Source organism: Budorcas taxicolor, chromosome X (assembly GCF_023091745.1).
Source record: "Budorcas taxicolor isolate Tak-1 chromosome X, Takin1.1, whole genome shotgun sequence".
Lineage (NCBI taxonomy): Eukaryota > Metazoa > Chordata > Mammalia > Artiodactyla > Bovidae > Budorcas > Budorcas taxicolor.
The window spans coordinates 135482462-135508882 of NC_068935.1; positions in this window are offsets into that span (position 1 = coordinate 135482462).

Genomic DNA, 26421 nt, shown 5'->3' on the forward strand with positions numbered 1-26421 from the left:
TTACAGCAAAATGATTCAGTTACACACATTTATGTGTATATATACATTGTGTGTGTGTGTATATATACATTGTGTGTGTGTGTATATATGTGTGTGTGTGTGTACACACACACACACACATTCTTTTATTTATTTATTTATTGGCTACACTGTGCAGCATGTGGAATTAGTTCCCTGACCAGGGATTGAATTTACATCCCCTGCAATGGAAGTGTGGAGTCTTAAACACTGGACTGCCAGGGCAGTCTCATATATATTCTTTTCCATTATGATTTATCATAGGATACAGAATATAGTTCTCTGTCGTCTACAGTAGGAAATTCTCTATCCATTCCATATACTCTAGTTTATATCTCTTACCCCCAGTCTCCTACTCCATTGCTCCCCCAATTCTCTCAGCCTTGGAAACCACAAGTCTGTTCTCTATGTCCATGAGTGTGTTTCTGTTTCATACATGTGTTCATTTGTGTCATATCTTAGAGTCCACATTTAAGTGATATCATCTGGTATTTGTCTTTCTCTGTGTGCCTCACTTCACTTAGTATGATCGTCTCTCAGTCCATGCATGTTGACCCAAATGGCCTTGTTGTTGTAGCTGTACAGATTCTTGTATCCTTTTAACCATACATAGAAGTATTCATCTGTGGTTATTTCCCCAGATATATTATTAAAACGTATGTAGAACACCGGTCTTGGGATAGTGCATCCATTTTGAGGCTGTCTTAGGATTTTATATTTTATATGAAGTGAACTGAAGTTCACTTCAGTTGGTCAGTCGTGTCTGACTCTTTGTGACCCCATGGACTGTAGCATGCCAGGCTTCTCTGTCCATCAACAACTCCTGGAGCCTGCTCAAACTCATGTCCATTGAGTCAGTGAAGCCATCCAACCATCTCATTCTCTGTCGTCCCCTTCTCCTCCTGCCTTCAATATTTCCAAGCATCAGGGACCTTTCCAATGAGTCAGTTCTCCATATCAGTTGGCCAAGATATTGGAGTTTCAGCTACAGCATCAGTCCTTTTAATGAATATTCAGGACTGATTTCCTTTAGAATGGACTGGTTTGATTTCCTTGCAGTCCAAGGGACTCTCCAGAGTATATGTGGGCATGAATAGATATTTATCATGCTTATGCTGCCCTGTCGTGAAGAAATAGAAGAATGCTAATGAATGTAATTTATAAAATACAGATATATTCTCTCATGTGTGTGTTTATGAATAAATATTTACTGTGCTTATGCTGCCCCCTTGTGGAAAAAGAGAAGAATACCTATGCAATTTATAAAATCCAGAAGTGTTGTCTCATATGTTTATGTCAGTTCATTTTAGTCCCTCAGTCTTGTCTGACTCTTTTAAACCCCATGGACTGCAGCACCCCAGGCTTCCCTGTCCATCACCAACTCCTGGAGCTTACTAAAACTCATGTCCATCGAGTCTTTGATGCCATTTAACCATCTCATCCTCTGTCGTCCCCTTCCCCTCCCGCCTTCAATCTTTCACAGCACCAGAGACTTTTTCAATGAGTTTGTACATCACATCAGGTGGCCAAAGTGTGCAGGTATGAATAAATATTTACTGTAGTTTTGCTGCCCTCTCATGGAGAAATAGAAGAATGTTTATGAATGTAATTTATAAAATCCAGATGTATTCCGAACATGTTGAAACCGTTACTGTATAATTTCATTAAAATTTAACACATGCTCATAACAGAAAATATAAAGTTGCTAGAAAAATGCAAAGAAAGAAAAAAAAATCACCCATGATCTCACTTCACCATTGGCTCAAAATTCTGAGTTCCTGCGATGGGGAGATAAAAAGATGAGGGTGTGTGAGTTCTTTTAGTATAAAATCATCTTTTCTGATATTTGAATGCTAACATAGACCTTGGTTCTGATACGTGATTCTTGGTTTGTTTGCTTATCTTTAATCCTCTACTTTTACAAATACCTAGTAATTTGACCCCCTGTTTAGAGACTGTTTGTTTCAAGGGTCTTTCTTTTTTTTTTTTTCCTGTTTTTGATAAGATTAAAAAGTGTTGCATGTCTTAGCTATGGTAAATAATGCTGCAATGGACATTGGAGAGCATTATCTTTTGGAATTAAGGTTTTCTCCAGGAATACGCCCAGGTGTGGGATTGCTGGGTCCTATGGTAATTCTATTTTTAGTTTTTTAAGGAGCTGCAATACTGTTAACCATAGTAGCCGTACCAATTTACTTGCCCACCAACAGTGCAAGAGGGTTCCCTTTTCTTCACACACCCTCTCCAGAAATTACTGTTTGTAGAATTTGTGATGATGGCTATTTGGACTGTTGTGAAGTGAAACCTCATTGCAGTTTTGATTTGCATTTCTCTAATAATTAGTGATGTTAAGCTACTTTTCATCTGTTTTTGGTCATCTGTATGTTTCTTTAGAGAAATGTCTATTTAGATCTGCCTGGGTTTTTTTTTTTTTTTATACTGAGGTACTTGAGCTGTTTGTATATTTTGGAGAATAAAGCCTTGATAACTAATAGGAACCATCTGTGTAGCACAGGGAACTGTTCTCACTGCTCTGTGGTGACCTAAATGGGAAGGAAATTAAAAAAAGAGGAGATATGTATACACACACACACACATGCACAGCCAATTTACTTTGCTGTACATCAGAAAGTAATACAACATTGTAAAGCCACTACACATGTGCATACTGTAGGCTCCATTTATAAGAAGTTTTGCTGCTGCTAAGTCACGTGAGTTGTGTCTGACTCTGCGTGACCCCATAGACGGCAGCCCACCAGGATCCTGTCCCTGGGATTCTCCAGGCAAGAATACTGGAGTGGGTTGCCATTTCCTTCTCCAGTGCATGAAAGTGAAAAGTGAAAGTGAAGTCACGTCAGTCGTGTCCAACTCTTCGCGACTCCATGGACTGTAGCCTACCAGGCTCCTCCGTCCATGGGATTTCCCAGGCAAGAGTACTAGAGTGGGTTGCCATTGCCTTCTCCAATAAGAAGTTCTACGTGAGGCAAAACTAATCTATACTGATAGAACTGAGAACAGGGGTTGCATGGGGGAACGGCAGTGTGGGCAAGGGGCCCAGAGAGATTTTCTAACATGATGGGGGAAAATTATTGCAGTGAGAATCATATATACAATCTTGGTGAAATTGCATAAATATTTCTGCAATGTAAATTCCAAACAGGGTCTTGCTAAGTGGCTCTATGCATTTATTAGTTTACCAGATATTGTCAAATTGTCCTTCAGAAAGTTACAACCACTTTTCACTTTTAAAGCAATGCATGAGCACTCATTTTCCAATCCTTCATCCTCAATTCAGAGGAAAAATGTGGTATCTTTCAACTTTCTCATTGAACTTTTGGCAATTTGCATGGCAAGAAATCATTTTCCAGTATTGCTTTTTTAAATTTCTTTTATTACCAGTTAGGTTTTACACGCCCCCCCTTTTTTCAGTAATTTGTGTTTCTTTTTCTAGGTAATTTGTATTTTGTTATTCCCTATACTTACTTTATCTTTGTCTTCTATTGGGCTTTTCATCTTATTTTCTTTTTTAATTTTTGATTTTGAATTCTGTGTAAATTAGCTAAATAAATCCTATGTCAGGTGTCTTCCAAATATTTATCAGTTGTCATTTTATCATTCCTGTTTATTATTTTTTCTTGTGCAGGAATTTTACATTACTGGGGGGTAAATTTTGTAAATTTCCCTTTTTTGGCTTCTGAACAAAGATCACTTAAAATAATAAATTTAAATAACTGACAAAAACTCTAGGAAGCTAGAGGGTATGGCTAAAATAATTGAGGGAGGCCATTCTTTCTGAGTTCACTGGTGTGCCTTTCTACACATACTTCTCAAAAAGCTTTTTACTTCACTTTTATATATACTTCATATATAAAAAGAAGTTGGGGGTATAGTGCAATGATGGGCAAAGATGAAATCAGAACGAGTGGGGCTGCACCTGGGACTCCAAACAGATGAGTCAGCCATAGGCTTGGTCAGCACTGTAAAGCCAACGGGGACATGTCTCTAGAGCTGTGATTGGAGGATTCTGGGAGCCCCAGCACGTGCTAAAAGCCAAGGTCACCAGGAGTGGAGCACAAGCAGGGTGATGATGCTGCCCAGTAAGCCTGTCTCCCTTGGGCCAGAGGGAAGGTGATGCTACTTTTATTATGGAAAATGTAGTCTGTGAATATTGGGAAAAGAACTTGGTCAGTGCACGGAGTGTGAAAAAGTAAGCAAAAACCATGAGTACTTTTACCAGAGTTCACATTCTAGCCCATTGCCTCCTCATCAATTTTCAGCTAATTTTAAAGTTGGAATTACAGTTCATGTGCATTTTCATTTTCATTGTTCTCTGCTCTGTACATTTCTGAACATTTTATTATAAAAATTTTCAAACATTCAACAAAGTTGAATATTTTTTTAGCTACTACAGAAAGACTTCCCACCTAGATTCTACTGCAACCATTTTGCAATACATCCCTTGTCATGTATCTATCCATTTGTCCATCCCTCTATCCATCTTTTTCTTTCATGCATTTTGTGATAAATTTCAGACATCAGTATGGATCTCTGTAAGTATTTCAGCAAGCCTGCCATTAAGTGGTGAGCCATGTTTGTTTATAGCAGTTTTCTTTGAAAAATAAACTTTACATAAAATGAAATATACCAATCCTTTTTTCCCCATCATGTTATTTTTTAGTTGAAGCATAGTTGACTATAATGTGTCAATTTCTGCTTTGCAGCAAAGTGATTCAGCTATACACATTATGTGTAATATACATTGTGTGTGTGTGTGTGTGTGTGTGTGTGTGTGTGTGTATGAATTCTTTATTTTATTTTTTATTTTTTGGCTACACTCTGAGGCATATGGGATTAGTTCCCTGACAAGGGATTGAACCTGCATCCACTGCAGTGGAAGTGTGGAGTCTCAAACACTGGACCGCCAGGAAAGTCCCATATATATTCTTTTCAATTATGATTTATCATAGGATAGTGAATATAGTTCTTTGTGCTCTACAGTAGGAACTGGTCCATCCATTCCATATACTCTTTCTTACTCCAACCCTCCCCCAATTCTCTCTGCCTTTAAAGTCACAAGTCTGTTCTCTATGTCCATGAGAGTGTTTCTATCTCATACATATGTTCATTTGTGTCATATCTTATTCCACATTTAAGTGATATCATTTGGTATTTGTCTTTCTGTGTCTGATTTATGTCACTTAGTATGATGATATCTCAGTCAATGCATGTTGACTCAAATGGCCTTAATGTTGTAGCTGTACAGATTCTTGTATCCTTTTAACCATACATAGAGATATTCATTTGTGGTAATTTTCATATATATATTATGAAAACGTCTGTAGTACATCACTGTTGGTGTAGTACATCCATTTTGAGTCTGTCTTAGGATTATATGTATATGTCAGTGAGTTCAGTTCAGTTGCCCAGTCCTGTCAGACTTTGCAACTCCATGGATCACAGCACGCCAGGCCTCCCTGTCCATCAACAACTCCCAGAGGCTGCTCAAACTCAGGTCCGTTGAGTCAGTGATGCCATCCAACCATCTCATCCTCTGTCAACCACTTCTCCTGCCTTCAATCTTTCCCAGCATCAGGGTCTTTTCAAATGAGTCAGCTTTTTGCATCAGGTGGCCAAAGTATTGGAGTTTCAGCTTCAACATCAGTCCTTTCAATGAACATCCAGGACTGATCTCCTTTAGGAGGGACTGGTTGGATCTCCTTGCAGTCCAAGGGACTCTCAAGAGTCTTCTCCAACACCACAGTTCAAAAGCATCAATTCTTCTGCGCTCAGCTTTCTTTATAGTCCAACTCTCATATCCATACATGACTACTGGAAAAACCATAGCCTTGACTAGATGGACCTTTGTTGGCAAAGTAATGTCTCTGCTTTTTAATATGCTGTCTAAATTGGTCATAACTTTCCTTCCAAGGAGTAAGTGTCTTTTAATTTCATGACTGCAATCACCATCTGTAGTGATTTTGGAGCCCCCCCCCAAAAAAATCAGCCACTGCTCCCACTGTTCCCCATCTGTTTGCTATTAAGAGATGGGACCAGATGCCATGATCTTAGTTTTCTGAATGTTGAGCTTTAAGCCAAATTCTTCACTCTCCTCTTTCACTATCATCAAGAAGTTCTTTAGTTCTTCACTTCTGCCATAAGGGTGGTGTCATCTGCATATCTGAGGTTATTGATATTTCTCCTGGCAACTTGATTCCAGCTTGTGCTCCATCCAGCCCAGCATTTTGCAGGATGTAGTTTGCTTATAAGTTAAACAAGCAGGTTGATGAAATACAGCATTGACTTACTCCTTTCCCAATTTGCAACCAGTCTGTTGTTCCATGTCCGGATCTAACTGTTGCTTCTTGAACTCCATACAGATTTCTCAGGAAGCAGGTCAGGTCAGGTCTGGTATTCTCATCTCTTGAGGAATTTTCCGTAGTTAGTTGTGATTCACACAGTCAAAGGCTTTGGCATAGTCAATAAAGCAGAAATAGATGTTTTTCTGGAACTCTCTTGGTTTTTTGAGGATCCAGCAGATGTTGGCAATTTCATCTCTGATTTCTCTGGCTTTTCTACATCCAGATTGAACATTTGGAAATACATGGGTCACATACTGTTGAAGCCTGGCTTAAAGAATTTAGAGCATTGCCTTGCTAGCATGTGAGATGAGTACAATTGTGTGGTAGTTTGATCATTCTTTGGCATTGCCTTTCTTTGGGATTGGAATGAAAACTGACCTTTTCCAGTCTTGTGGCCACTGCTGAGTTTTCCAATTTGCTTGCATATTGAGTGCAGCACTTTCACAGCATCATCTTTCAGGATTTTAAATATCTCAAGTGAAATTCCATCACCTCCATTAGCTTTGTTTGTGATGCTTTCTATGGCCCACTTGAGTTCACATTCCAGGATGTCTGGCTCTAGATGAGTGATCACACCATCCTGATTATCTTGGTCATGAAGATCTTTTTTTGTACAGTTCTTCTGTGTATTCTTGCCACCTCCTCTTAATATCTTCTGCTTCTGTTAGGTCCATACCATTTCTGTCCTTTATCGAGCCCATCTTTGCATGAAATATTCCCTTGGTATCTCTAATTTTCTTGAAGAGATCTCTACTCTTTCCTATTCTGTTGTTTGCCTCTATTTCTTTGCATTGATCACTGAGGAGGGCTTTCTTATCTCTTCTTGCTATTCTTTGGAACTCTGCATTCAGATGCTTATATCTTTCCTTTTCTCTTTTGCTTTTTGCCTCTCTTCTTTTCACAGCTATTTGTAAGGCCTCCCCAGACAGCCATTTTGCTTTTTTGCATTTCTTTTCCATGGGGATGGTCTTGATCCCTGTCTCCTGTACAATGTCACGAACCTCATTCCACAGTTCATCAGGCACTCTATCATATCTAGTCCCTTAAATCTATTTCTCACTTCCACTGTATAATCATAAGGGATTTCATGTAGGTCATACTGAATGGTCTATGGGGTCGCACAGAGTCAAACATGATTGAAGCAGCTTAGCAGCAGCAGCAGCAGCAGCAGCAGCAGCAGCATACCTGAATGGTCTAGTGGTTTTCCCTACTTTCTTCAATTTCAGTATGAATTTGGCAATAAGGAGTTCATGATCTGAGCCACAGTCAGCTCCTGGTCTTGTTTTTGCTGACTGTATAGAGCTTCTCCATCTTTGGCAGCAAAGAATATAATCAATCTGATTTTGGTGTTGACCATCTGGTGACGTCCATGTGAAGAGTCTTCTCTTTTGTCTTTGCCCTGCTTCATTCCATATTCCAAGGCCAAATTAGCCTGTTACTCCAGGTGTTTCTTGACTTACTACTTTTGCATTCCAGTCCCCTATAATGAAAAGGACATCTTTTTCGGGTGTTAGTTCTAAAAGGTCCTGTAGTTCTTCATAGAATTGTTCAACTTCAGCTTCTTCAGCATTGCTGGTTGGGGCATAGGCTTGGATTACCATGAGATTGAATGGTTTGCCTTGGAAACGAACAGAGATCATTCTGTCATTTTTGAGATTGCATCAAAGTACTGCATTTTGGACTCTTTTGTTGACCATGATGGCTACTGCATTTCTTCTGAGGGATTCCTGCCTGCAGTAGTAGATATAATGGTCATCTGAGTTAAATTCACCCATTCCAGTCCATTTTAGTTCGCTAATTCCTAATAGAGTTTTGCCAAGAAAATGCACTCGTTATAGCAAACACCCTCTTCCAACAACACAAGAGAAGACTCTACACATGGACATCACCAGATGGTCAACACCAAAACCAGATTGATTACATTCTTTGCAGACAACGATGGAGAAGCTCTATACAGTCAACAAAAACAAGACCAGGAGCTGACTGTGGCTCAGATCATGAACTCCTTATTACCAAATTCAGACTTAAATTGAAGAAAGTAGGGAAAACCGCTAGACCATTCAGGTATTAGCTAAATCAAATCTCTTATGATTATACAGTGGAAGTGAGAAATAGATTGAAGGGACTAGATCTGATAGATAGAGTGCCTGATGAACTATGGAATGAGGTTCGTGACATTGTACAGGAGACAGGGATCAAGACCATCCCCATGGAAAAGAAATGCAAAAAAGCAAAATGGCTGTCTGGGGAGGCCTTACAAATAGCTGTGAAAAGAAGAGAGGTGAAAAGCAAAGGAGAAAAGGAAAGATATAAGCATCTGAATGCAGAGTTCCAAAGAATAGCAAGAAGAGATAAGAAAGCCCTCCTCAGTGATCAATGCAAAGAAACAGAGGAAAACAACAAAATGGGAAAGACTAGAGATCTCTTCAAGAAAATTAGAGATATCAAGGGAATATTTCATGCAAAGATGGGCTTGATAAAGGACAGAAATGGTATGGACCTAACAGAAGCAGAAGATATTAAGAAGAGGTGGCAAGAATACACAGAAGAACTGTACAAAAAAGATCTTCACAACCTGGATAGTCACGATGGTGTGATCACCCATCTAGAGCCAGACATCCTGGAATGTGAAGTCAAGTGGGCCTTAGAGAGCATCACTATGAACAAAGCTAATGGAGGTGATGGAATTCCAGTTGAGCTATTTCTAATCCTCAAAGATGATGCTGTGAAAGTGCTGCACTCAATATGCCAGCAAATTTGGAAAACTCAGCAGTGGCCACAGGACTGGAAAAGGTCAGTTTTCATTCCAATCCCAAAGAAAGGCAATGCCAAAGAATGCTCAAACTACTGCACAATTGCACTCATCTCACATGCTAGTAAAGTAATGCTCAAAATTCTCCAAGCCAGGCTTCAGCAATGTGTGAACCGTGAACTCCCTGATGTTCAAGCTGGTTTCAGAAAAGGCAGAGGAACCAGAGATCAAATTGCCAACATCTTATGGATCATGGAAAAACCAAGAGAGTTCCAGAAAAATATCTATTTGTGCTTTATTGACTATGCCAAAGCCTTTGACTGTGTGGATCACAATAAACTGTGGAAAATTCTGAGAGAGATGGGAATACCAGACCACCTGACCTGCCTCTTGAGAAATCTGTATGCAGGTCAGGAAGCAACAGTTAGAACTGGTCATGGAACAAGAGACTGGTTCCAAATAGGAAAAGAAGTACGTCAAGGCTGTATATAGTCACCCTGCTTATTTAACTTATATGCACAGTACATCATGAGAAACGCTGGACTGGAAGAAACACAAGTTGGAATCAAGATTATCAGGAGAAATATCAATAACCTCAGATATGCAGATGACACCACCCTTATGGCAGAAAGTGAAGAAGAACTAAAAAGCCTCTTGATGTGCCGGGGTCCAGCCCCGGTGTATCCAGGTTGATTCAAAGTGGAGACGGATAGGCGAGGAAAACTTATATATTTAATTAATTAGAAACATAAGATTAGATTAGGAATAAATAGTGTAATAGGAAAATTAAGTGGAGAAAAAGAGGCTGAATAACTTGGTTCATGTGGAAAGCCGATAAAGTTCCTGACAAGGAGCTTGCACCATCTACATTAGGCCACCGGCATCCTCTTGAATAGTGGGGGGTGCCCCACCTTGGGCTCCCCCTCTCGTGGATCTTAGAAGCCGGGGCAAATAAGTAGACATGGCGAGCCTCCACGCCCCAGATGGGAATTCAGCCAGAAAATAGAGTAAAGAGAAGACACGGGGGAAACCAGTCCTTCCAATAACTAGCCCAGCCTCTATTATCTAGAAAGGCCTTTTATACCTTTTAGATTGTACATAGAGATCAATGGGTAATACAAAGTTATGCAGCATTAGTAGCCCAGACTCTTAGCAAAACCAGGCTTTTCTCTCTGCATACCTAATTGTGTACACAAGTCTTAGGTGATTTACATCATCTTCAGGCAAAAGGGCCAATTAACATTTTACAGCCTTTTTTCTGATAAGGGTTTATCAACCAGAAGACTTATTTGTGTTTTTCTTTCCAAAGTCTGGTGCCACTCTCAGAAAGCACTAAATAAAGTTACATTCTTACATAGCAAAGATACAGCAATTTATAACAAGTAAAAGGAGTACAGTGATTTATAACAAAAGAAAAGTAATTAACTCAAAAATCCAGCGTTGCTAACATCAAAACTATTATATATCCTTTACCATATCCCATTTACATTGATTAACATCCTCCCAGGTGCCTAAAAGATAAAGAATATGGAGGCCTGGCAGCAATCATTGAGTCAACAGTGAAATCCTCACCAATACGATTTTTAGCTCTTTAGAAAAGGCTCTGTATCTTTAAGATGTTTTTAAGCTTTGTGCCTCTCGTGGTTGGGTGTCTGCAAGCAATTCACAAGCTGTAAGAGGCCCGGGGGAACCTGTTAGGCAAGTCAGAGATTTATCAGAGGGGGTTTTAAGCCAAGACATTCTTTTGCCAGGAGACTGAAGCCCTGAATTAACTTTGTCCAGAGACTGTCAGAAAAGTAGAAAAATACAATGAGGCAGGCAGATACTTATTTTTGGGGGGTACATGCTCAGGAAATACCAGGGGGAAAACCTGAGGCCTGATTCGTCTTGCCCATCAAGGCCTCTGCTGCGTGACCTTGTCACGGGTGGGATTCCTCACGCTGGCTCCCGGCATGATGAAAGTGAAAGAGGAGAGTGAAAAAGTTGGCTTAAAGTCCAACATTCAGAAAACGAAGATCATGGCATCTGGTCCCATCACTTCATGGGAAATAGATGGGGAAACAGTGGAAACAGTGTCAGACTTTATTTTTTTTTGGGCTCCATAATCACTGCAGATAGTGACTGCAGCCATGAAATTAAAAGACGTGTACTCCTTGGAAGAAAAGTTATGATCAACCTAGATAGCATATTCAAAAGCAGAGACATTACTTTGCCGACTAAGGTCCATCTAGTCAAGGCTATTGTTTTTCCAGTAGTCATGTATGGATGTGAGAGTTGGACTATGAAGAAGGCTGAATGCCAAAGAATCGATGCTTTTGAACTGTGGTGTTGGAGAAGACTCTTGAGGGTCCCTTGGACTGCAAGGAGATCCAACCAGTCCATTCTGAAGATCAGCCCTGGGATTTCTTTGGAAGGAATGATGCTAAAGCTGAAACTCCAGTACTTTGGCCACCTCATGTGAAGAGTTGACTCATTGGAAAAGACTTTAATGTTGGGAGGGATTGGGGGCAGGAGGAGAAGGGGACGACAGAGGATGAGATGCCTGGATGGCATCACTGATTCGATGGACGTGAATCTGAGTGAACTCCGGGAGTTGGTGATGGACAGGGAGGCCTGGCATGCTGCGATTCATGGGGTCATAAAGAGTTGGACACTACTGAGCGACTGAACTGAACTGAACTGATTCCTAGAATGTCGATGTTCACTCTTGCCATCTCCTGTTTGACCACTTTCAATTTGCCTTGGTTCATGGACCTGGCATTCCAGGTTCCTATGCAATATTGCTCTTTACAGCATCGGACCTCGCTTCTATCACCAGTCACATCCACAACTGGGTATTGTTTTTGCTTTGGCTCCATCCCTTCATTCTCTCTGGAGTTATTTCTCCACTGATCTCCAGTAGCATATTGGGCACCTACTGACCTGGGGAGTTCCTCTTTCAGTGTCCTATCATTTTGCCTTTTCATACTGTTCGTGGGGTTCTCAAGGCCAGAATAATGAAGTGGTTTGCCATTCCCTTCTCCAGCGGACCACATTGTGTCAGACCCCGACAAATATTCCTGAGCCCAGATCTCAGTCTCTGCACTGAACCAGGCTGGATCCTGCACTGGTTCAAGGCCCCAGCCAACACTCCAGAGCCCACATCTCACCATGAACTGAACAAGGCTTGGTCCTGCCTTTGTTAAAGCCCCCGAAAAACATTCCTGAGCCCACATCTCGCTCCCTGACTTGAACCAGGCTGAATCTTGGGCTGATTCAAGCCATCCAGCAAACACTGCTGAGCACCCATCTTCTGTGCCTGCACTGAACCAGGCTGGATCTTGCACTTGTTCAACCACCAACAAATACTCCTGAACACACATCTCTGCCCCTGCACTGAATCAGCATGGGTCCTGCACTTGTTCAAGCCCCCGAGAAATACTCCTGAGCCCACATCTAGGTCCCTGCACTGAACAAGGCTGGATTGTGCCCTTGTTCAAGACCCCGACAAATACTCCTGAGTCCATATTTTGGTATCTGCTCTGTACCAGGCTGGGTCCTGCCCTGGTTCAAGGCTGCGACCTAGACTGCTGAGCCCATATCTCACTCCCTGAACTGAATCAGGCATGGTCCTGCCCTTGTTGAAGCCCCGATAAATACTCCTGAGCCCACATATCACCCCCTGCACTGAACCAGCCTGGGTTCTGCCCATGTTCAAGCCCTGACAAACACTGCTGAGCCCACATCTTGGTCCCTGCACTGAACTAGGCTGGGTCCTCCCCTTGTTCATGCCCCCTACAAACAGGCCTGAGCCCACATCTTGGTCCTAGTACTGAAGCAGATTGGGTCCTGCCCTTGTTCCATCCTTTAGCGAATATTCCTGAGCCCACATCCTGGTCCCTGCACTGAACCAGGCTGCGTCCTGCCCTTGTTCAAGCCCCAACAAACACTCCTGAGCGAACATCTTTGTCCCTGCACTGAACCAGGCTGGGCCCTGCACTGGTTCAATGCCCCGACCAACACTCCTGAGCCCATATCTCATTCCCTGAACTGAACCAGGCTGCGTCCTGTCTTTGTTCAAGCTCTGACCAACAGTCCTGAGCCCACATCTCACTCCCTGAACTGAACCAGGCTGGGTCCTACCCTGGTTAAAGCCACGAACAACACTCCTGAGTCTGCATCTCACTCGCTGCAGTGAAACAGGCTGGGTCCTACCTTGTTCAAGCCCCGACAAACATGCCTGCGCCAACATATCTGTCCCTGCACTGAACCAGGCTGGGTTCTGCCCATATTCAAGCCCTGACAAACACTCCTGAGCCCATATCTCGGTCCCTGCACTGAACCATGCTGGGTCCTGCACTTGTTCAAGGCGCCGACCAACACTCCTGAGCCTATATCTGACTCTCAGGCTGGTTCCTGGCCTAGTCAAGCCCCAGGAAAACAATCCTGAGCCCTCAACTCGTTCCCTGCCCCTGAACTAAGGTGTGTCCTGCCCTTCTCTAATCCCCCAGGAAACACTCCTGATCCTGCATCTCACTCCCTGCACTGAACAAGGCTGGGACATGCCTTTGTGCAAGACCCTGACAAACACTCCTGAGCCCCTGTCTCGGTCCCTGCACTGAACCAGCCTGAATCCCGCACTGATTCAAGCCCCCGACACATACTCCTGAGCCCACATCTTGGTCCTTGCACTGAACAAGGCTGGGTCATGCCCTGTTCAAGACCCGGACAAATACTCCTGAGCCCACATTGCAGTCACTGCACTGAACCAGGCTGCGTCCTTCACTGTTTCAAGGCTCCGACCAACACTCCTGAGCCCACAACTCGGTCCCTGCACTGAACCAGGCTGAATCTTGCACTGGTTCAAGCCTCCGACAAACACTCCTGAGCGCACATCTCTGTCCCTGCACTGAACCAGGATGGGTCCTGCATTTGTTCAAGCCCCTGACAAATACTCCTGAGCCCACAGCTAGGTCCCTGCACTGAACCAGGCTGGGTTGTGCCCTTGTTTAAGCCCCTGAAAAATATTCCTGAGCCCAGATCTTGGTCTCTTCACTGAACTAGGCTGAGTCCTGCACTAGTTCAAGGCCTCGGCCAACACTCCTGGGCCCATAACTCACTCCCTGAACTGAACCAGACTGTGTCCTCTCCTTATTCAAGCCCCAACAAACACTCCTGAATATGCAATTCGGTCACTGCACTGAACCAGGTTAGGTCCTGCACTGGTTCAAGGCCCTGACCAACACTCCTGAGCCCATACCTCACTCCCTGAACTCAACCTGGATGGTCCTCCCCTTGTTCAAGCCCTGACAAACACTCCTGAGCCCACATCTTGGTCCCTGCCCTTGAACTATGGTGAGTCCTGCCCTTGTTCAATCACCCAGGAAACACTCCTGAGCCTGCATCTCACTCGCTGCACTGAACCAGGCTGGGTCCTGCCCTTGTACAAGCCCCAACAAATACTCCTCAGCCCACATCTCGGTCCCTACACTGAACCAGGCTTGGTCCTGCACTGGTTAAAGCCATGAACAACACTCCTGAGTCCACATCTCACTCGCTGCACTTAAATAGGCTGGGTCCTACCCTTGTTCAAGCCTTCCCCAGTGTGAACAAGGGAGGAACTCCAGGGGTCGTGCCACCGATCGAAAAGACCCCTATGTCCCCACGCATTTGACGTAAGGCCGGATTCCCCTGGAGCGACTTGAATGTCACCCCAAGTATCAACTCACAACACGATGTGAGGCCTCATAGCCCCGTGGCACCTATAGAAATAGCCCCAGATCTCTACCTTCTTAACACAGTCCTTCTAAATTTTGGCTTACAAAACACGGCGGTTTGCTGCCTGATTCTCTCCATGAGGTGCTGAGTCTGTGCGGCCAAGAAACCGCTTGAGAATCTATACAATTGTTCTTCTCTTACCTCTGTCAGAGCTCTCTTTGCTGTTGCCCTTGGCAGTTTGGAAACAACCGGACACTAGCCCATCTCCAAGTAAGCCTGGATTGAAGGAAAAGGCAACAGCGGAGCTCATGCAGGTAAGCTGCCACCCATGTTTGACACACTCCCGCTGCCTGCTCCTTCCTGGGCAGTAACGTCAGAAGCTAGGAATGTCTTGGCAAGGCTCGCAAAGGGCAGAGCAGAATCTCAGCCATGACTCAGCAAAATCAGGCCTCTGAGCAGATCTGGAGCTCTCCTGTTGTAGAAGCTAACACAGTCCTTCCAAATTAAGGCTTGCAAATACATGCCAATTTGCTCCCTCTCCTTCCCCAAAGGAGGCTTTTCCCCCCACATCCTGTTAACTCTGCTTACATGCCTGGGGGCAAAGCGCTTCCTGGAGGTCTTTTCTCAGGGTTTTTTTTCCCCGACCTGGGGCTGTGGTAGGGAACCCAAACACACCAGGGAAGGCCAAAACACATCCACACGTCTTTGCTCTATAGGCGAGCTCTAGTGAACCTAAGTCTGTCAATAAATTTCTTGGCAAAAACAGAGTAACACTCTGGGTGTGGAGCCACATACGGAACACAGGGGCACAAGGAGCCTGATTCTCTCCATGAGGCGCTGAGTCTGTGCAGCCGAGAATCCACTTGAGAAGCCACCCAATTGCTCTTCCCTTACCTCTGACAGAGCTCTCATTGCTGTTGCCCTTGGGAGTTTGGAAACAACCAGACGCTAGCCCCTCTCCATGTAGGCCTGTGTCGAAGGAAAAGGCAATAGTGGAGCTCATGCAGGTAAGGCGCCATTCATGTCTCACATACTTCCGCTGCCTGCTCCTTCCTGGGCAGTAATGCCAGAAGCTAAGAATGTCTTGGCAAGGCTCCCAAAGGTCTGAGCAGAATCTTGGCTGTGACTCAACAAAATCGGGCCTCTGAGCAGATCTGGAGTTCTCCCTTTGTAGAAGCTAACAGAGTCCTTCCAAATTAAGCCTTGGAAATACACGCCGATTTGCTCTGTCTTCTTCCCCAAAGGAGGTTTTTTCCCCGCATCCTGTTAACTCTGCTCACACACCTGGGGGAAAAGCGCTTCCTGGAGGTCTTTTCTTATGCCTGTTTCCCCTAGGCTGGGTCTGTGGTAGGCACCCCAAATACACAGGGGAAGGCAAAACCTCATCTACACATCTTTGCCCTGTAGGTGAGCTCTAGTGAACCTAAGTCTGTCAGGAACTTCCTTGGCGTGAACAGAGTAACACTGAGTGTGGAGCCGCATACCCAACACAGGGACCCAGGGAGCCTGAGTCTCTCCTTGCCACGCTGAGTCTGTGCGGCCGAGCAACCGCTTGAGAATCCATCAATTGCTCTTTTGTTACGTTTAACAGTGCTCTCATTGCTGTTGCCCTTGGCAGTTTGAAAACAGCCGGACCCTAGACTCTCTCCAAGTAGGCCTGGGTCCTAGGTTGAAGAGAAGGCAATAGTGGAATCTCATGCCAGTAAGGCACCAATCATGTCTCACACACTCCCACAGCCTGCTCCTTCCTGGGCAGTAACATCAGAAGCTAGGAATGTCTTGACAACACTTGCAAAGGGCAGAGAAGAATCTTGGCCATGACTCTGTAAAATCAGGCCTCTGAGCAGATCTGGAGCTCTCCTGTTGTAGAAGCTAACACAGTCTTTCCAAATTAAGGCTTGCAAATGCACACCAGTTTGCTGCATTTTCTTCCCCAAAGGAGGCTTGCTTCCCTGCATCCTGTTAACTCAGCTTACAGGCCTGGGGGAAAAGCACTTCCTGGAGATCTTTTCTCAGGGTTTTTTTTCCCTGACCTGGGGCTCTGGTAGGGTACCCAAACACACGGGGGAAGGCCAAAACACATCCACACGTCTTTGCTCTGTAGGCGAGCTCTAGTGAACCTAAGTCTGTCAATAAATTTCTTGGCACTAACAGAGTAACACTCTGGGTATGGAGCCGCATACGGAACACAGGGGCACAAGGAGCCTGATTCTCTCCGTGAGGCGCTGAGTCTGTGCAGCCTAGAAACCACTTGAGAATCCATCCAATTGCTCTTCCCTTACCTCTGACAGAGCTCTGATTGCTGTTGCCCTTGGCAGTTTGCAAACAACTGGACCCTAAACCCTCTCCAAGTAGGTCTATTGTCCTAGGTCGAAACGAAAGGCAATAGTGGAGCTGAGGCCAGTAAGACACCACTTATATCTCACACATTCCCACAGCCTGCTCCTTCCTGGGCAGTAACGCTAGGCTTCCAGTAATGCCAGGCTTCCAGGCCTGGGGGAAAAGCACTTCCTGGAGGACTTTTCTCAGGGGCTGTTTCCCCTGAGCTGGGGCTGTGGTAGGGACTCTGAAATATTGGTCCTCTAAGCAGATCTGGTGGAGAAGGCAATGGCACCGCACTCCAGTACTCTTGCCTGGAAAATCCCACGGATGGAGGAGCCTGGTAGACTACAGTCCATGGGGTCGCTAAGAGTCGGACACGACTGAGCGACTTCACTTTCACTTTTCACTTTCATGCACTGGAGAAGGAAATGGAAACCCATTCCAGTGTTCTTGACTGGAGAATCCCAGGGATGGCGGAGCATGGTGGGCTGCCGTCTATGGGGTCACACAGAGTCGGACACGACTGAAGCGACTTAGCCGGAGCAGCAGCAAGCAGATCTGGAGCTCTCATTGTAGAAGTAACACGGTCCTTCCCTCTAACGGCTTGGAAACACAAGCCGGTGTGCTCCCTCTTCTTGCACAAAGGAGGCTCGCATCCCTGCATCTTGTGAAATCCGCTTCCAGACTTGTGGGAAAAAGCACTTCCTGTTTCTCCCAAGCTGAAGCTTTGGTATGGAACCCAAACACACAGGGAAGGGAAAAACACACAGGGGAAGGGAAAAACCACATCCACACGTCTTAGCTCTGTAGGAGAGCTCTAGAGAACATGTCTGTCAAGAACTTTATTGGCGTGAATGGAGTAACAGTCTGGGTGTGGAGCTGCATACTCCACACAGCACAGAGATAGCGTGATTCTCTCTGTGTAGCACTGAGTATGAGGCCAAGCAACACCTTGAGAATCCATTCAATTGCTCTTCCCTTACTTCTGACAGAGCTGTCATTGCTATAGCCCTTGGCAGTTTGCAAACAACTGGACCCAAACCCTCTACAAGTAGGCTTATTCTCCTAGGTCGAAACGAAAGGCAATATTGGAGCTGAGGCCAGTAAGGCGCCACTTATATCTCACACATTCCCACAGCCTGCTCCTTCCTGGGCAGTAACGCTAGAAGCTAGGAATGCCTTGTCAAGGCTCACAAAGCGAAAAGCAGAATCTTGGCCATGATTCTGGAATATCGGGCCTCTGAGCAGATCTGGAGCTCTCCCGTACTAGAAGCTAACACGGTCCTTCCAAATAAAATCTTGTACACACACGCTGGTTTGCTGCCTCTCCTTCCCCATAGGAGGCTCACTTCACCGCATCCTGTGAACTTCATTTCTAGGCCTGGGGGAAAAGCACTTCCTGGACGTGTTTTCTCAAGGGCTGTTTTCCCCGAGCTGGGGCTGTGGTAGGGAACCTAAACACACGGGGGAAGGCTAAAACCACATCCACACATCTTTGTTCTGTAGGAGAGCTCTAGTGGACCTAGTCTGTCAGGAACTTTCTGGGCGTGAGCAGAGTAACACTCTGGGTGTGGAGCTGCGTACCCAGTAGTGGGGCAGCGGGAGCCTGATTCTCTCCATGTGGCGCTTAGTCTAACAGCTTGAGACTACATTTAATTGCTCTTCCTTTACCTCTGACAGAGCTCTCATTGCTGTAGCCCTTGGCAGTTTGCAAACAACTGGACCCTAACCCCTCTCCAAGTAGAACTATTGTCCTAGGTCAAAAGGAAAGGGATGAGCAGAGCTGAGGCCAGTAAAGCGGCAGTCATGTCTCACACACTCCTGCAGCCTGCATCTTCCTGGGCAGTAACGCTTGAAGCTAGGAATGACTTGTCAAGTCTCACAAAGACAGAGCAGAAACTGAGTTGTGACTGTGCAAGGTTGGTCTTCTGAGCAGATCTGGAGATCTCCCTTTGTAAAAGCTAACACAGTCCTTCCAAATAAAGGCTTGCAAACACAGGCAGGTTTGCTGCCTCTTCTGTCCCAAAGGAGGCTCACATCTCCACATCCTGTGAACTCCGCTTCCAAGCATGAGGGTAAAGCACTTCCTGGAGATCTTTTCTCAGGGGCTGTTTCCCCTGAGCTGGGGTTGTGGTAGGGAACCCAAACACAAGCGGGAAGGCCAAAACCACATCCACACATCTTTGCTCTGTAGGAGAGCTCTAGTGAACCTTGTCTGTCAGGAACTTGCTTGGCGTGAATGGAGTAACACTCTGGGTACAGAGCTGCATACTCAGCACAGGGGCAATGCTGCTGCTGCTAAGTCGCTTCAGTCGTGTCTGACTCTGTGCAACCCCACATATGGCATCCCAGCAGGCTCGGCCTTCCCTGGGATTCTCCAGGCAAGAACACTGGAGTGGGTTGCCATTTCCTACTCCAATGCATGAAAGTGAAAAGTGAAAGTGAAGTCGCTCAGTAAGTGCCCAACTCTTCATGACCCCATGGACTACAGCCTACCAGGCACCTCCGTCAATTGGATTTTCCAGGCAAGAGTACTGGAGTGGGTTGCCATTGCCTTCTCCAGCACAGGGACACAGGGATCCTGATTCTCTCCTTGCAGTGTTGAGTCTGAGCGGCCAGGCAACAGCTTGAGAATCTATTCAATTGCTCTTCCCTTACCTCTGACAGAGATCTCCTTGCCATAGCCATTTGCAGTTTGGAAACAACCGGACCATAACCACTCTCCAAGTAGGCCTGGGTCCTAGATCAAAAGGAAAGGGAGGAGCAGAGCTGAGGCCAGTCGTGTCTCACACAATCTTCCAGCCTGCTCCTTCCTGGGCAGTAATGCTCAAAGCTAGGAATGATGTGTCAAGGCTCGCAAAGGCTGAGCAGAATTTCCACTTTGACTCTGCAATATCGAGCCTCTGAGCAAATCTGGAGCTCTCCCACTGCAGAAGCTAACACGTTCCTTCCAAATAAAAACTTGCAAACACACGCCGGTTTGCTGCCTCTATGTTCCCAAAGGAGGCTTGCATCACCGCATCCTGTGAAGTTCACTTTGAGGCCTTGGGGAAAAGAGCTTCCTGGAGGTCTTTCTCAGGGGCTGTTTCCCCTGAGCTGGGGCTGTGGTAGGGAACCCAAACACACGGGGGAAGGCCAAAACCACATCCACACATCTTTGCTCTGTAGGAGAGCTCTAGTGAACCTAGTCTGTCAGGGACTTACTTTGCATGAATGGAGTAACATTCTGGGTAAGGAGCTGCATACCCAGCACAGGGGCACAGGGAACCTGATTCTCTCCATGCAGCGCTGAGTCTGTGCAGCCAGGAAAGAGCTTGAGAATCCATCCAGTTGCTCTTCCCTGACCTCTGACAGAGCTCTCACTGCCACAGCCCTTGGCAGTGTGGAAGCAACAGGACCCTAACCCCTCCACAAGTAGGCCTGGGACCTAGTCGAAAGGAAAGGCAGGAGCGGAGCTGGGGCCAGGAAGGAGCCAGTCACATTTCCCACACTCCCAGAGCCTGCTCCTTCCTGGGAAGTAACACTAGAAGCTAGGCAAGTCTTGGCAAGGCGTGCCAAGGGCAGAGCAGGATCTCGGCTGTGACTCTGAGCAGAGCATTCTGGAAACGCACTCGGTCCTTCCAAATAAAGGCTTGCAAACACACGCAGCTGGGCTGTCTCTTCTTCCTCAAAGGAGGTTCGCTTCCCCAAATGCTTTGAATTCGGCTTCCAGGCCTGGGCCCCAAGCACTTCTTGGAGGTCTTTTCTCAAGGGCTGGTTACCCTGAGCTGGGGTTGTGGAAGGGAGCCCAAACACACAGGGGGAGGCCAAAACCACATCCACACCTCTCTGCTGGGTAGGAGAGCTCCAGTGAACCTAAGTCTGTCAGGAACTTTTTGGCACGAACAGAGTCACACTCTGGGTGTGGAGCCGCATACCCCACACAGGGGCACTGGGAGCCCGATTCTCTCTGTGCGGTGCTGAGTCTGTGTGGCCAAGCAACAGTTTGAGAATCCATCCAGTTGCTCTTCCCTGACCTCTGACAGAGCTCTCACTGCTGTAGCCCTTGGCAGTGTTGAAACAACCGGAACCTAACCCCTTACCAAGTAGGCCTGGGTCCTAGGTTGAAAGGAAATGCAGGAGCGGAGCTGAGGCCAATAAGGCACCAGTCATGTCTCCCACACTCCCACAGCCTGCTCCTTCCTGGGCAGTAATGCTAGAAGCTAGGAAAGTCTTGGCCAGGCACGCCAAGGACAGAGCAGAATCTCAGCTATCACTCTGCAATGTCAGGCATCTGAACAGAGCTGTAGCTCTCCAGTTGTGGAAGCGCACTCGTTCCTTCCAAATAAAGACTTGCAAACACATGCTGGGGGTCTGCCTATTCTTCCCCCAAGGAGGCTCGCTTTCCCGCATGCTGTGAACTTGGCTTCCAGGACTGGGTGCAAAACGCTTCCTGGAGGTCTTTTCTCAGGGACTGGTTCCCCTGAGCTGGGGCTGTGGTAGGAAGCCCATACACAAAGGGGAAGGCCAAAACCACATCCACACGTTTCTGCTGGGTAGGAGAGCTCAAGAGAAACTAAGTCTGTCAGGAACTTTCTTGGCACCAATGGAGTCACACTCTGGGTGTGGAGCCGCATACCACATAGGGGGCACTGGGAGCCTGATTCTCTCCATGCGGTGCTGAGTCTGTGTGGTGAAGCAACAGTTTGAGAATCCATCCAGTTGCTATTCCATGACTTTTGACAGACCTCTCACTGCTATAACCCTTGGCAATGTGGAAAGAACTGGACCCTAACCCCTATAAAGTAGGCTTGGGTCCTAGGTTGAAAGCAAAAGCAGGAGTGGAGGTGAGGCCAGTAAGGTGCCAGTCAGGTCTCGCACATTCCCGCAGCGTACTCCTACCTGAGCAGTAATGCTAGAAGCTAGGAAATTCTTGGCCAGGCTCGAAAAGGTCAGAACAGAAACTGGGCCATGACTCTGCAATATCGGGCCGCTTAGCAGAGCTGGAGCTCTCCTGATGTGGAAGCACACATGGTCTTTCTAAACAAAGGCTTGCAAACACATGCTGGTGGGCTGCCTCTTCTTCCCCAAAGGAGGGTCGCCTCCCTGCATTCTGTGAACTTGGCTCCCAGGCCTGGGTGCAACACGGTTCCTGGAGGTCTTTTCTCAGGGGCTGGTTCCCCTGAGCTGGGGCTGTGGTAGGGAGCCCAAACACACAAAGGAAGGTCAAAACTACATCCACATGTCTCTGCTGGGTAGGAGAGCTCGAGTGAACCTAAGTCTGTCAGGAACTTTCTTGGCACAAACAGAGTCACACTCTGGGTGTGGAGCCGCATACCCCACATGGGGGCACTGGGAGCCTGATTCTCTCCCTGCGGCGCAGAGTCTGTGTGGCCAAGCAACAGCTTGAGAATCCATCCAGTTGCTCTTCCCTGACCTCTAAAAGAGCTCTCACTGCTGTAGCCCTAGGCAGTGTGGAAACAACCTTACCCTAACCCATCCACAAGTAGGCCTGGGTCATATGTCAAAAGGAAAGGCAGAAGCAGAGCTTAGGCCATTAAGGCGCCAGTCACGACTCCCATACTCCTGCAGCCTGCTTCTTCCTGGGCAGTAACGCTAGAAGCTAAGAAAGTCTTGGCCAGGCTCGCCAAGGGCAGAGCAGAATCTTGGCCGTAACTCTGACATATTGGGCCTCTGAGCAGAGCTGGAGCTCTCCTGATGTGGAAGTGCACAGTGTCTTTCTAAATAAAGGCTTGTAAACACATGCCGGTGGGCTGCCTCTTCTTCCCCAAAGGAAGCTCGCTTCCCCGCATGCTGTGAACTTGGCTTCCAGGCCTGGGTGCAACACGGTTCCTGGAGGTCTTTTCTCAGGGGCTGGTTCCCCTGAGCTGGGGCTGTGGTAGGGAGCCCAAACACACAAGGGAAGGTCAAAACTACATCCACATGTCTCTGCTGGGTAGGAGAGCTCGAGTGAACCTAAGTCTGTCAGGAACTTTCTTGGCGTGAACAGAGTCACACTCTGGGTGTGGAGCCGCATACCCCACATGGGGGCACTGGGAGCCTGATTCTCTCCCTGCGGTGCAGAGTCTGTGCGGCCAAGCAACAGCTTGAGAATCCATCCAGTTGCTCTTCCCTGACCTCTAAAAGAGCTCTCACTGCTGCAGCTATTGGCAGTGTGGAAAGAATCGAACCCTAACACTTGTATAAGTAGGCCCGGGTCCTAGGTTGAAAGGAAAGGCAGGAGCAGAGTTGAGGCCAGTAAGGCGCCAGTCACATCTCCCACATTCCTGCAGCCTGCTCCTACCTGGTCAGTAATGCTAGAAGCTAGGAAATTCTTGGCCAACTCGCTAAGGCCAGAACAGAAACTCGGCTGTGACTCTGCAGTATCAGGCCTCTGAGCAGAGCTGGAGCTCTCCTTCTGCGGAAGCGCACACGGTCTTTCTAAACAAAGGCTTGCAAACACACGCTGGTGGGTTGCCTCTTCTTCCCCAAAGGAGGCTCGCTTCTCTGCATTCTGTGAACTTGGCTTCCAGGCCTTGGCAACAAGCACTTCCTGGAGGTCTTTTCTTAGGGGCTGGTTCCCCTGAGCTGGGGCTGTGGTAGGGAGCCCAAACACACAGGGGAAGGCCAAAACCACATCCACACGTCTCTTCTGGGTAGGAGAGCTCGAGTGAACCTAAGTCTGTCAGGAACTTTCTTGGTGCGAACAGAGTCACACTCTTGGTGTGGAGCCGCATACCCCATATGGGGGCACTGGGAGCCTGATTCTCTCCGTGCAGTGCAGAGTCTGTGCGGCCAAGCGACAGCTTGAGAATCCATCCAGTTTCTCTTCCCCTACCTCTGACATAGCTCTCATTGCTTTAGCCCTTGGCAGTGTGGAAATACCCGGACCCTAACCACTTCCCCAGTAAGCTTGGGTCATAGGTGGAAAGGAAAGGCAAGAGCAGAGCCGAGGCCAGGCAGGCTCCAGGCAATCTCCCACACTCCTGCAGCCTGCTCCTTTCTGGGCAGTAATTCTCGAAGCTAGGAAAGTCTTGGCAAGGCTTGCTAAAAGTAGAGCATCATCTTGGCCATGACTCTGCAATATCTGGCTTCTGAGCAGATCTGGAGCTCTCCCGTTGTTGAAGCTCATATGGTCCTTCTCAATAAAGGCTTGCAAACCCAGGCCACTTGGCTGCCTCTTCTTCCCCAAAGGAGCCTCGCTTCCCCACATGCTGTGAACTCAGCTTCCAGGCCTGGGTGAAAAGGGCTTCCTGGAGGCCTTTTCTGAGGGGCTGGTGCCCCTGAGCTGGGGCTGTGTTAGGGAGGCCAGACACACATGGGAAGGTCAAAACCCCAGTCACAAGTCTCTGCTGATTAGGAGAGCTCAGGTGAACCTAAGTCTGCAGCAAATTTCTTGGCACCAACGGAGTCACACCTCTGTGTGTGGAGCTGCATACCCCACATGGGGGCACTGGGATCCTGATTCTCTCCGTGTGGTGCTGAGTCTGTGCGGCCAAGCAACAGCTTGAGAAACCATCCGGTTGCTCTTCCCTGACCTCTAACAGAGCTCTCACTGCTGTAGCCCTTGGCAGTGTAGAAACACCCGGACCTTAACCCCTCTCCAAGTAGGCCTGGGTCCTAGGTCAAAAGCAAAGGCAAGAGCGGAACCGAGCCCAGGAAGGCACCAGGCATGTCTCCCACACTCCCACAGCCTGATCCTGGGCAATAATGCTCAAAACTAGGAAAGTCTTGGCAAGGCTCGCCAAGGGCAGAACAGCATCGTGGCTGTGACTCTGAAATATGGAGACTCTGAGCAGATCTGGAACTCTCCCATTGTGGAAACTCACATGGTCCTTCTCAATAAAGGGTTGCAAACCCAGGCCAATTACCTGCCTCTTCTCACATCTTCAAATGTTGTGAATTCGTCTTCTAGGCCTGGGCAAAAAGCGTTTCCTGGAGGTCTTTTCTCAGGGGTTGGTTCTCCTGAGCTGGGGCTGTGGTAGGGAGCCCAGACACGCAGGGGAAGGCAAAAACCCCAGCAACACGTCTCTGCTTGGTTGGAGAGCTCAGGTGAACCTAAGTCTGTCAGGAACTTTCTTGGTGCCAATGGAGTCACACCTCTGGGTGTGGAGCTGCATACCCCACACAGGTGCAATGAGAGCCTGATTCTCTCCGTGCGGTGCTGAGTCTGTGTGGCTAAGCAACAACTTGAAAACCCATCCAACTGCTCTTCCCTTACCTCCAACAGAGCTCTCATTGCTGTAGCACTTGGCACTGTGGAAACACCCGGACCCTAACCTCTCCAACAGTAAGCCTGGTTCCTAGGTTGAAAGGAAATGCAAGAGTGGAGCCGAGGCCAGGAAGGCGCCAGGCATGTCTCCCACAACCCGCATCCTTCTCCTTCCTGGGCAGTAATGCTTGAAGCTGGGAAAGTCTTGGCAACGCTCGCCATGGGCAGAGCAGCATCTCGGCCGTTTACTCTGCAATATCAGGCCTCTGAGCAGATATGGAGCTCTCCCATTGTGGAATCTCACACGGTCCTTTCAAATAAAGGCTTACAAACCCACGCTGCTTGGCTGCCTCTTCTTCCCCAAAGGAGCCTCCTTCCCCGCATGCTGTGAACTTGGCTTCCAGGCCTGGGCGAAAGCGCTTCCTGGAGGTCTTTTCTCAGGGGCTGGTTCCCCTGAGCTGGGACTGTGGTAGAGAGCCGAGACACATAGGGGAAAGCCAACCCTCAACAACACGTCTCTGCTGGGAAGGGGAGCTCTAGTGAAGGCTTGCAAACCCAGGCCGCTTGGCTGCCTCTTCTTCCCCAAAGGAGCTTCGCTTCCCCACATGCTGTGAATTCAGCTTCCAGGCCTGGGCAAAAAGCACTTCCTGGAGGTCTTTTCTGAGGGGCTGATTCCCCTGAGCTGGGGCTGTGTTAGGGAGCCCAAACACACAGGGAGGGCCAAACCCCAGCCACACGTCTCTGCTGGGACGGGCACCTCTAGTGAGGTGCCGGACACCTCTAGTGTCAAGAAATTTCTTGGTGCCAATGGAGTCACACCTCTGGGAGTGGAGCTGCATACCCACACAGGGGCACTGGGATCCTGATTCTCTCCGTGCGGCGCTGAGTCTGTGCAGCCAAGCAACAGCTTGAGAATCCATCCAGTTGCTCTTCCCTTCCCTGTGACAGAGCTCTCACGGCCGGAGCCATTGACAGTGTGGACGCAACCGGACCCTAACTCTTCCCCATGTAGGCCTGGGGCCTAAGTAGAAATGAAAGGCAGGAGCAGAGCTGAGGCCAGGAATGTGCCAGTCACGTTTCCC